At 48.7% G+C, this 12,633-nt stretch overlaps 1 non-coding gene across 1 annotated transcript; it reads left to right on the top strand.

Moving 5' to 3' along the window:
* The first annotated feature begins 11,584 nt into the window (after positions 1 to 11,584).
* On the top strand, positions 11,585 to 11,656 carry TRNAG-UCC (transfer RNA glycine (anticodon UCC)). Its single transcript has one exon. It is a non-coding gene; the product is annotated as a tRNA-Gly (tRNA).
* The last annotated feature ends 977 nt before the right edge of the window (positions 11,657 to 12,633 follow it).

The following is a 12,633-nucleotide window of genomic DNA, read 5'->3' as shown; positions in this document are numbered from 1 at the left end:
CCACTGGGTGACACCACCCTGCATTGCAGGGGTTGAGGAGGGTGGTTGGGAGGAACAGAAATCAGAGTTTAAGGGCTGAAGTCAGGCTCCCCGCAGAGCCTGTAGTGGACTGGTGAGATCACAGGGCTGGAGCGGGGGAGAATGACTGGGGGATGGACTGGTTGGTGGATTGATCGATTGATTGGCAGCTCCTACAGCAGCCATAGATTACTGACCCAAGGGGGATATTGATGGGGGATTGATTGATTGTGTGGGCCCCTTACTGTGTGGAATGTGTGGGCCCCTTACTGAATGAGGGAGGCAACCTAGTGACAGAGGATGTGGAAAAAGCTAATGTACTCAATGCTTTTTTTGCCTCTGTTTTCACTAACAAGGTCAGCTCCCAGACTGCTGCGCTGGGCATCACAAAATGGGGAAGAGATGGCCAGCCCTCTGTGGAGATAGAGGTGGTTAGGGACTATTTAGAAAAGCTGGACATGCACAAGTCCATGGGGCTGGACGAGTTGCATCCGAGAGTGCTGAAGGAATTGGCGGCTGTGATTGCAGAGCCATTGGCCATCATCTTTGAAAACTCGTGACGAACCGGGGAAGTCCCGGATGACTGGAAAAAGGCTAATGTAGTGCCAATCTTTAAAAAAGGGAAGAAGGAGGATCCTGGGAACTACAGGCCAGTCAGCCTCACCTCAGTCCCTGGAAAAATCATGGAGCAGGTCCTCAAAGAATCAATCCTGAAGCACTTGCATGAGAGGAAAGTGATCAGGAACAGCCAGCATGGATTCACCAAGGGAAGGTCATGCCTGACTAATCTAATCACCTTTTATGATGAGATTACTGGTTCTGTGGATGAAGGGAAAGCAGTGGATGTATTGTTTCTTGACTTTAGCAAAGCTTTTGACACGGTCTCCCACAGTATTCTTGTCAGCAAGTTAAGGAAGTATGGGCTGGATGAATGCACTATAAGGTGGGTAGAAAGCTGGCTAGATTGTCGGGCTCAACGGGTAGTGATCAATGGCTCCATATCTAGTTGGCAGCCGGTATCAAGTGCAGTACCCCAAGGGTCGGTCCTGGGGCCGGTTTTGTTCAATATCTTCATAAATGATCTGGAGGATGGTGTGGATTGCACTCTCAGCAAATTTGCGGATGATACTAAACTGGGAGGAGTGGTAGATACGCTGGAGGGGAGGGATAGGATACAGAAGGACCTAGAGAAATTGGAGGATTGGGCCAAAAGAAATCTGATGAGGTTCAATAAGGATAAGTGCAGGGTCCTGCACTTAGGACGGAAGAACCCAATGCACAGCTACAGACTAGGGACCGAATGGCTAGGCAGCAGTTCTGCGGAAAAGGACCTAGGGGTGACAGTGGACGAGAAGCTGGATATGAGTCAGCAGTGTGCCCTTGTTGCCAAGAAGGCCAATGGCATTTTGGGATGTATAAGTAGGGGCATAGCGAGCAGATCGAGGGACGTGATCGTTCCCCTCTATTCGACATTGGTGAGGCCTCATCTGGAGTACTGTGTCCAGTTTTGGGCCCCACACTTCAAGAAGGATGTGGATAAATTGGAGAGAGTCCAGCGAAGGGCAACAAAAATGATTAGGGGACTGGAACACATGAGTTATGAGGAGAGGCTGAGGGAGCTGGGATTGTTTAGCCTGCAGAAGAGAAGAATGAGGGGGGATTTGATAGCTGCTTTCAACTACCTGAAAGGGGGTTCCAAAGAGGATGGCTCTAGACTGTTCTCAATGGTAGCAGATGACAGAACGAGGAGTAATGGTCTCAAGTTGCAGTGGGGGAGGTTTAGATTGGATATTAGGAAAAACTTTTTCACTAAGAGGGTGGTGAAACACTGGAATGCGTTACCTAGGGAGGTGGTAGAATCTCCTTCCTTAGAGGTTTTTAAGGTCAGGCTTGACAAAGCCCTGGCTGGGATGATTTAACTGGGAATTGGTCCTGCTTTGAGCAGGGGGTTGGACTAGATGACCTTCTGGGGTCCCTTCCAACCCTGATATTCTATGATTCTATGATTCTATGTTAGCTCACATGGAAGCCATGGATTAAAGACCTGAGCTGGTTACTGCGTCAGGGATTGATTGATTGATTGATTGATTGATTGATTGATTGGGTAGTGCACCCAGAACTCATAGATTACAGACCCAGGGCGGTTATTGATTTGGGAGATTGATTGATTGATTGATAGCTGATAAACAAACTATGGATTACAAAAGGGAGGAAGTTCTTCAGGCAGGGAGAAATTGATTGGTGGTGTTAGAGGGCTTTCCCTTCACCCTCTCTCCTGGTTTGTGTCACTCAGACAGAAAGCAGAAGACCAGGAGTGCAGGCAATGCAATGTTTATTGGGGTTAGTTTCCAGCAAACAGGTGTCCCATAACTCCCACGCCACAGAGCCTTGTTTCCCAGTGTCCCACCCCCGCCACCTTAGCAGGCCTAATTGTACCTGAAATGCACCCTGTGACACTCTGTATCTCGGGGGAACACCAAGCACCCCATGTTCATCCACGTAAAATGATTGTGTGGTATCCAATGCAAAGTTTGTCATGTTGGGTGTCTTCGGAAGGCTCATGATGCACTGAGCATTGTTGTTATAGTGATGTTAATCATTGTTACAAGTAATGTTACCGACTGTAATTTCATGAATATAGTTATGAGGCTGAAAATGTATCTTCATGACCTAAAATAAGCCAGGAAAAAACTCTCCAAGAACAGAGAGACAGTTCACCCCTCACCAGGACATAAATGGGACAAACCCAGCCCAGCCTCGCCTCACAGGAACACAGGGGGCTGGCCTAGGCAGCACAAAAGGATCTGTTGGACTCTCGAGTGAGTCACCCCCCTTCCTTTGGTCAGCTTGGGACTGCAATGAGGTAATGCTCACCTGATTCTGAAGGGCGGGGGTTGAAGCCAAGGGGGAAGAAAGAACATGATAAAAGGAGAGACGTTTTCCATGCTCTTCCTCTCTCTTCCACCTCCATCTACAGACACCACCACCAAGTGACAGATCAAAGGGGACAACAGGCTGAAGGACAACCAGCCAGCCTGTGGTGAGAAGCATCTAAGTTTGTGTGACAGGTTTCAGAATAGCAGCTGTGTTAGTCTGTATTCGCAAAAAGAAAAGGAGGACTTGTGACACCTTAGAGACTAACAAATGTATTTGAGCATAAGCTTTCTTGAGCTACAGCCCACTTCACTGGATGCATTCAGTGGAAAATACAGTGGGGAGATTTATATCCTTAGAGAACATGAAACAATGGGTGTTACCACACACACTGTAATGAGAGTGATCACTTAAGGTGAGCTATCACCAGCAGGAGAGTGGGTGGGGGGAGCTTTTTGTAGGGATAAACAAGGTGGGCCATTTCCAGTTGTTGAAGTATTGCCACTTTTAGGTCTGTAATCAAGTGACCAGAAAGACTGAAGTGTTCTCCGACTGGCTTTTGAATGTTATAATTCTTGACGTCTGATTTGTGTCCATTTATTCTTTTACGTAGAGACTGTCCAGTTTGACCAATGTACATGGCAGAGGGGCATTGCTGGCACATGATGGCGTATATCACATTGGTAGATGTGCAGGTGAACGAGCCTCTGATACTGTGGCTGATGTGATTAGGCCCTATGATGATGTCCCTTGATGTCCGCTTGCCTGCTGCGCATTCTCCTCCTCCTCTTCCTCATCCACAAAATCCTCCTCTGTGTTGCGTGAGACTCCCCCCCTTGCAGGTGTCCATGGACAGTGGTGGGGTACTGGTTGGGTCCCCCCCAGAATGGTATGCAGCTGATCATAGAAACGGCATGTCTGGGGCTCTGACCCGGAGCAACCATTTGCCTCCTTTGTCTTTTGGTAGGCTTGCCTGAGCTCCTTGACGTTCACACGGCACTCCTGTGTGTCCCTGGTGTAGCCTCTCTCCACCATGCCCTGTGTGATTTTGGCACATACATCAGCATTTCTTCTGCTGGATCAGAGTTCTGCCTGCACAGATTCTTCTCCCCATACAGCAATCAGATCCAGGGTCTCCTGTTCGCTCCATGCTGGAGCTCGTTTGCGATTCTGGGACTGCATGGTCACCTCTTCTGCTGAGCTCGCCATGCTGAACAAACAGGAAATGAAATTCAAAAGTTCCCGGGGCTTTTCCTTTGTACCTGGCTAGTGCATCGGAGTTGAAAGTGCTGTCCAGAGTGATCACACTGTAGCACTGTGGGATAGCTCCTGGAAGCCAATTCTGTTGAATTTCACAATGCTGCATCTGCACTACCCCAAATTCAACCCAGCCAGGTCGATTTTAGCGCTACTCCCCTGGTTGGGAGGAGTACAGCCATCAATTTTAAGAGCGCTTTAGGTCGATGGAATGGGGTTGGTTGTGTAGCCGCATTGTTTATAAAATTAACCTAACGCGGCTAAATTTGACCTAACCTCGTAGTGTAGACCAGGGCTGAGACTGGAGATATTGGCTGGTGTCATTCGGTTGCACAATCCAAGCAGCTTACATGCCAGAGGCTGTGTGTGAACAGCCCGGGAGTGGGGGTTCTCACAGCAGAGCAGGGTACGGCTGGCTCCCAGAATCAAGGATTGGAGTGACCGAGCAGATCACCGATCCAGATAACACCAGAGGGGAACGTCACAGTGGTGCAGCGAGCGGGGTGTATGTGCAACTTGTTACTCCAACTGGAGTTCACACTTCAAGCACTGGATATTTGTGATTTTAAGTGAGTCTTAAGTGCAGTGCCTAGGAACAGCCAGGAAGAGGTCACAGTTTTGTTATTTCCTGTTTGCTTATTTAGGGAAAAGGGAAGTAAGAACAGTAAAGCAGGAAAATGAGGGAAAGCAGTGTAGCGATTGCAAAGTTGGAGCTTTTTGAGTGGCAGAAAAGGAGAGGGAGCACTAGAGAGCATTGCAACTGAAAGAACCTGAGCTAAAGGAAAAAGAGAGAGAGAAGAAAAAGAAAAAGAGGCAGCCAGAGAGGAGGCTGCACAGAGAAGGGCCAGGGAAGAAGAAAAGGGAATGAAAGAAGAAAGAGGAAGAGAGAGAAAACAGCAACTGGCCCTGCTAGACAAGCAGACCCAGAACCCCCCGACCCCAATCGCGCCCATCACTCCAAAAATCCGCAAATGGGAACACGTCTGTCCTGCATACAGTGAAGAGGATGATAGTGCTGAATATCTGACCACCTTCGACAGGCTGTTTGTAATATATGAAATCCCCGGTGACAAGAGAGTTCCTACCCTGATTGCGAAATTAACTGGTAAAGCTCGAAATGTATTCAATGGAATGCCTAGTGAAGATGCCTTAGACTATTGTAAGTTTAAAAAAGGAGGACTTGTGGCACCTTAGAAACTAACACATTTATTTCAGCTTTCGTGAGCTGCAGCTCACTTCATTGGCTGTAGCTCACGAAAGCTCATGCTCAAATAAATGTGTTAGTCTCTAAGGTGCCACAAGTCCTCCTGTTCTTTTTGTGAATACAGACTAACACCACTGCTACTCTGAAACCTGTAAATTTAAAGATACTGTTTTGCAAAGTTTTCAGATTACCCCTAAAACAGATAGAGTTAAATTTAGGAACCTTAAGAGGGATATTGGGATGAGTAATGGGGAATATGTGAACAAAATGAAAGATTTGTTGGAAAATGGGTGAGGGACAAAGAGGTGGCAAGTTTTGAGGGGATGTTGGATCTTGTTGCTCAAGAGCATTTCCTTAGCGTATGTTAGGCTGATGTGAAGCCGTGTCTATGGGACAAGGATGTAAAGTCTGTGGATGAGATGGCATCTCTTGCTGATGCCTTCGAAGAAACTCAGGCATCTATTGAGGGCAGGCCACAGAAAAGGGGGTTTAAAACTGGTGGGAAGGGAGGATCCCATTTTGCCCCTGGGAAGAGAGAAGGGGGTTGGGAGCCTAAACATTCCCTTACCCAAAAACATTCCTCTAACCCTCATCCCAAATCTCCTGTAAAAGCAGAAGAGCCCAAAAGGTGCGATCAGTGTAATTCCACTGACCACCTGAGGAATAAATGCCCTGTGCTAGGAGGAAGCAGGCAACCAATAGCTCATGTTAGTCCTGCTGTCCTCACCACAGAACCCCCCCAAGCAATTGAAACCTACCATATTGGTTCTCTGAGGGTAGCCTCTGCAGAACCAGATATGGAGCTTGTTAAGGCTGTCCAAATTAACAGCAGGGAGTACTTGGGGCAGAAGGATACAGGGGCCCAGAACTCTCTGGGTAGGCAGAGGGTGGTCCCAAAGGCCCATATGTTACCTGGCCAAATGGCAGAGATTGTGGGGGTGGGCGAAAGCAGATTCTTTGTATCACTAGCTAAAATCTATGTGGTGTGGGAAGGTTTGGAAAGTGTTTTGACTGTGGGGGTAATGGAACACCTCCTATTTGCCCTGCTCCTTGGTAATGATTTTTTCCATGGAGCTCAGGTTAAAGTATTTGCCTGCAGCAGGAGGGAGTTTTATGCTGGGACCCCTGAGAGAAAGGGTAAGGTCTCAGGAACTGCTGAGAGAATGAATCATAGAATATCAGGGTTGGAAGGGACCTCAGGAGGTCATCTAGTCCAACCCCCTGCTCAAAGCAGGACCAATCCCCCATTAAATCATCCCAGCCAGGGCTTTGTCAAGCCTGACCTTAAAAACTTCTAAGGAAGGAGATTCTACCACCTCCCTAGGTAACGCATTCCAGTGTTTCACCACCCTCCTAGTGAAAAAGTTTTTCCTAATATCCAACCTAAACCTCCCCCACTGCAACTTGAGACCATTACTCCTTGTTCTGTCATCAGCTACCACTGAGAACACTGGCTTTTCTTTCCCTCCAGTGTTCCCCTCTGTGTGAGCCCTCCAGTTGAGGCCTAATCAGTGCGGAGTAGAGCGGAAGAATTACTTCTCCTGTCTGGTTTACAACACTCCTGCTAATACAGCCCAGAATGACGTTTGCTTTTTTTGCAACAGTGTTACACTGTTGACTCATATTTAGCTTGTGATCCACTCTGACCCCCAGATCCCTTTCCGCAGTACTCCTTCCTAGGCCGTCATTTCCCATTTTGTATGTGTGCAACTGATTGTTCCTTCCTAAATGGAGTACTTTGCATTTGTCCTTACTGAATTTCATCCTATTTACTTCAGACCATTTCTCCAGTTTGTTCAGATCATTTTAAATTATAATCCTATCCTCCTTGCAACCCCTCCCAGCTTGGTATCATCCACAAACTTTATAAGTGTACTCTATGCCATTATCTAAATCATTGATGAAAATATTGAACAGAACTGGACTCAGAACCAATCCCTGTGGGACCCCACTCGTTATGTCCTTCCAGCACGACTGTGAACCATTGATAACTACTCTCTGGGAATGATTTTCCAACTAGTTATGCACCCACCCTATAGTAGCTCCATCTAGGTTGTATTTCCCTAGTTTGTTTATGAGATGGTCATGTGAGAGAATATCAAAAGCCCTACTAAAGTCAAGATATACCACATCTACTGCTTCCCCGCATCCACAAGGCTGGTTACCCTGTCAAAGAAAGCTATCAGGTTGGTCTGACATGATTTGTTCTTGACAAATCCAAGCTGACAGTTACTTATCACCTCATTATCTTCCAGGTGTTTGCAAATTGATTTCTTGATTATTTGCCCCATTATCTTTCCAGGTACAGAAGTTAAGCTGACTGGTCTGTAATTCCCCAGGTTGTCCTTATTTCCCTTGTTATAGATGGGCACTATATTTGCCCTTTCCCAGTCTTCTGGAATGTCTCCCATCTTCCATGACTTTTGAAAGATAATTGCTAATGGCTCAGATATCTCCTCAGTCAGCTCCTTGAGGATTCTAGGATGCATTTCATCAGACCCTGGTGATTTGAAGACATCTAACTTGGATAAGTAATTTTTGATTTGTTCTTTCCCTATTTTAGACTCTGATCCTACCTCATTTTCACTGGCATTCACTATGTTAGATGTCCAATCACCACCAACCTTCTTGGTGAAAACCAAAACAAAGAAGTCATTAATCACCTCTGCCATTTCCACATTTTCTGTTATTGTCTTTCTGCCCTCATTGAATAACTCTGTCCTTGGATTTCCTCTTGCTTCTAATGTATTTGTAGGCTGTTTTCTTGTTACCCTTTATGTCCCTAGATAGTTTAATCTCGTTTTGTGCCTTGGCCTTTCTAATCTTGCCTTGAGATAAGAGCTGAGGCAATCTGCAAGTGTGTACTCATATATTACACTCCCACCATGTCCAGTAACTCTTTAACTGCTCTTATCTGTAACAAACCCAGCTAGCCAGGCAGAAGCAACATACACAGTCTCTTTGTCCTTTGTTTGCATATATTAGTAAGCATGTGAAAAATCAAATAGGCAAGCGAACTCAAAGTTCAGGAAAGTTTCCATCTGCCAGCTGCCCCACATGTAACAGCCGCCACCTGATCCCTCCTCAGTCCTTTGGTCTTCCGGGGAAACCTGTCCAGCTTCCTGCAGCGGGATGGGCCATGGTCCTTAGTTGCTAGGTACCAAATGTCTGGACAATTGGCCTGACCATTGTCTTTGCTTACTCTCCATGACCCAGGGCCCAGGCCCTGGCCACCTGGGCGTCCAGCACACCTGGGTCTCTGCAGAGAGTAACCAACCTTTTCCCACCACCTAGATAATGCTGCATACAGGGGAAACTGAGACAGATAGGCTATTCATACAAAATATTACAAGAAATCCCCACTTCATCACCCCCCATCCCTCCCGAATGGATCCGGCTGGGTTCTCTGTCAGGTTCTTCAGGTGGGGGCAGTATATATATATCCCATCAGCCTCTGCAGTGCTCCCCCATGTGGGTGGGCTTTAAGACAGCTGATTCTACTCTTCTAGCAAGTCACTGTCTGACCGTGAGCAGACTGTAGATCCCCAAAGGGAATTAGGCACCTGGATTGCATGGAAACCAATGGGATTTAGATTCCTAAGTGCCTTTGAGGTTTGAGGTTGCAGTGTGCCTCAGTTTTCCCCACAGGAAGAATTGGTTTCTTGGTTTGTGATGTAGAAGATCAGGGCTCAGCTCCCAGCACCACAAGACCTGAACAAGTCCCTCTGCGTCCCCATAGCCTCTGTTCTTCAACTGTAGTAGGGGGAGGAGAGTTTTCCTTTCATCCTATGTGCTGCCCATTAAAACTGTGAAATTCTGGGGTCAGGGACTGTCTCTTATTCTGTGTCTGTACAGCACTTAGTGTGATGAGGCCCCGATCTCGGTGACTCTGTGTCTGGGCAGCGCCCGGCACGACGGGGCCCCGATCTCAGTGACTGTGTCTGGGCCACACCCAGTGCGAGGGGGCCCCGATCTCGGTGACTCTGTGTCTGGGCAGCGCCCGGCATGACGGGGCCCCGATCTCAGTGACTCTTTGTCTGGGCAACACCCAGTGCGAGGGGGCCCTAATCTCAGTGACTCTGTGTCTGGGCAGCACCCAGTGTGAGGGGGCCCTGATCTCGGTGACTCTGTGTCTGGGCTGCTTCCTCCCTGCCATCTCTACAACCAGTGCCCTTCAATCCCAACCTACAGCCTCTGCTATCCTAGCCTTGCTCCCCACACCCCCAGCTGTTGCAATGTCTCTCCTTATATCTTGTAACCCCCCTGGTAACCTGGTCCTGGTCTCCTTCCTCTCCCCCGACTCCATCGGTGCTCCTCAATCCCGACCCACAGCCCCCTCGCACTGTTTTTCCCAGCCCTTGGTGGCAGGAACCATACACTGTGATGAATTCATTGTGACAGATGCTTTCCTCCTAAGGACCAGCTGCCAGACACCAGCTGCCAGGTTTGCTTGGTGGAAAGGAAATATACTCAGGAATTAGTGGGTGGGCATGTAAACAGACCTAGGTAATGCTCATGTTCCTCAGAATTGCCTGTTTGCCATGGAATGGTGCCAACTGCACCAAGGCCCCAAATTCTGGCAAGGAACTTGTGTAATGGGCGTGATCCAAGAAGGAGTGGCTCCTGGTGATAAACTGATTGTCAGAGATGCTGAGAGCAGCGTCAGTTGACTTTGACAAGCTGCTGCTTTCATGCAGGGGTATGGACAGCAGCTGGCATTCCTCCTTTAGGGCTGGAGAGAGGATAACAACCTACTACAGCAGAAAGCTAACCATGCTTGCTCCTGTAGTTTGCTGGGGAGGGGAACATGGCTCAGTGTAAAACTGCTGAGGAGCAGGGAGGGGCCGGGGAGCCATGGTTGCTATATAGATGTGGTGCAGGAGTAGAAGTGGGAAGGCAATGGATTTCCCCTGCTGTGAAAATTGTCGATATTTTGACAAAATTTCCCATCCTGAAAAGTCAAAATCTCCCAAATACCCCATCCTGCAAAGTCGCCATCTCAGAACAATTTCCATCCTAAAAAATTGAAATCTTGACAATTTCTTCTGTGCTGTTTCTCTTGCACAGGAGCTGTCTTTCCAGCTGGATATTTGTGGCAAAAATTCCCGGCTGCCGTATCCTGGAGGGATTGAATCTCTCCCTTCTGTGGATCCATGTGGGTATTTAAGCAACTAATTTCCACTGATTTTGAATCCCTTTGTGGATCTGGTCCCCTGGGCTTTGGGGGTGGCTTTGGGGAGGACAATGAGACAGCCTGGCTAAGGCAAGTGGGCAAGGGGGGCTCAGGTTTCAGGAAATAGAGGATTCATGATATGCCATGGGCATGGTAGGGTAGTGAGGTGGCAAACCATCTGGTGAACAGGGAATCCCCTGGGGAGCAGCCAAGGGGAAGAGCCCCCAAGGGAGGCCGTATATATGGGGCTGGGGCTCCAGGACCGGGACAGTGAGGACAGGACAATGGCTTCGCTCCCAGCCACATGCATCCTGGCCTGGGCCCTGGCACTGCTCGCAAAGGGACCCAGGGTAAGAGAGGCAGGGGCTGTCTCAGGTCGGTGTGTGTTGGTGTGTAGTGTGGTAGAGTGTGTGGCTGTGCAGCAGGGTGTTGGTGTGCAGCGGAGTGCATGTTCTGGAGCAGTGTGCTGTTGTGTTGTGGAGCAGTGTGCTGCTGTGTTGTGTTCTAAAGTATGAGTTGTGGAGCAGTGTGTTGCAGTGCAGTTGGGGAGTGGTGTGTTGTATAGTGGAGTGGAGTGCATGTTGTGGAGCAGTGTGTTGTGATGTGGAGCAGTGTGTTTTGTTGTGTAATAGAATGCATGTTGTGGAGAAGTGTGCTGTTGTGTTGTGGAGCTGACTGTTGTGTTGTGTAGTAGATTCTGTGATGTGGAGCAGTGTAGGAGAGTGTGAACTGAGGAGCAGTCTGTAGCTGTGTGGTGTGAAATGTAACAAACTGTGTTGTGGAGCAGCGCATTGTGCAGTGTGGTGTTCTTCAGGGTACTGTTGAGTTGCAGAGTGTAATACACTGTGGGTAGTGGAGCAGTGTGTTGCTGATTAGTGGCATGGCGTGGGGGCTGTGGTGTAGTGGATGCCGTGTGGCAGTGTGCTTGTGTAGTGCAGTGGGTCATGTTGTCGTTGTGTAGAGTAGCACAGTGTGTTTTCGCAAAAAGAAAAGGAGGACCTGTGGCACCTTAGAGACTAACCAATTTATTTGAGCATGAGCTTTCAATGAAGTTAGATGCATTGGTGGTATAGTGGTGAGCATAGCTGCCTTCCAAGCAGTTGACCCGCGTTCAATTCCCGGCCAATGCAGGGATGTGATGTTTTGGGGGAGGGATAGCTCAGTGGTTTGAGCATTGGCCTGTTAAACCCAGGGTTGTCAGTTCAATCCTTGAGGGGGCCATTTGGAGCAAAAATTGTGGTTGGTCCTGCTTCGAGCAGGGGGTTGGACTAGATGACCTCCTGAGGTCCCTTCCAACCCTGATATTCTATGATTCTAAGTGAGCTGTGCCACAAGTCCTCCTTTTCTTTTTGCAAATACAGACTAACACGGCTGCTACTCTGAAACAATGTGTTTTGTGAAGTAGTGCGTGACATACCAGGGGGTCAGAGAAGGACAGCAGGAGTTTCTCAGCCCACCCTGCTCTGACCACTACACTCTGCTCCCTTCCCAGAGCCAGGGAGAGAACCCAGGAGTCCTGGATTCCATCCCCCCTGCTCTAACCACTACACTCCCCTCCCCTCTCCTCCCAGGCATCCTGACCCCCAGCCCAGGGCTCTCCCTGCTAGTCTTTGAGGGGCCTCCTGGTGGCCATCTCCCCCTTTTCTGATCTCTGCCCCTTGTTCATGGCCAGGCTCCGACTCTGCCCCCTGCGTCTTCCCCTTCACCTACAATGGCAAGGTCTACACGGCCTGCACAACCGAGGACAGCGACCAGCCCTGGGTCTGGCCCATGTCCAGGCGTTCGGCCACAGTCTTCCTGGAACCCACCCCAGCAACTGGCATTTTTCCACATTAAAAAATTGTTTTGTTGGGAAAATTCGCACTCAGTTCTCCCAGCAAATTGCCCACCCTGCATCCTGCCTTCTGTCCTGTTTTAACCCTTTCCTTCCTTGCCTCTTTCTCCACCAGTGGTGTGGGGGGGAGTTCAGAGAGCTCCCCTTGTGTCTTCCCTTTCATCTATAAGGGTAAGACCCACCACAGCTGTATGGCTGTCGATGACCAGATGGGAAGGCCCTGGTGTGCTACCACTCCCAACTACGACAAAGACCATCTCCGGTGCTTCTGCT

Source organism: Lepidochelys kempii, chromosome 23 (genome assembly GCF_965140265.1).
Source record: "Lepidochelys kempii isolate rLepKem1 chromosome 23, rLepKem1.hap2, whole genome shotgun sequence".
NCBI classification, from domain to species: domain Eukaryota; kingdom Metazoa; phylum Chordata; order Testudines; family Cheloniidae; genus Lepidochelys; species Lepidochelys kempii.
Note: the sequence above shows the minus strand (reverse complement) of the source record. Positions and strands in the feature narration are given on the sequence as shown.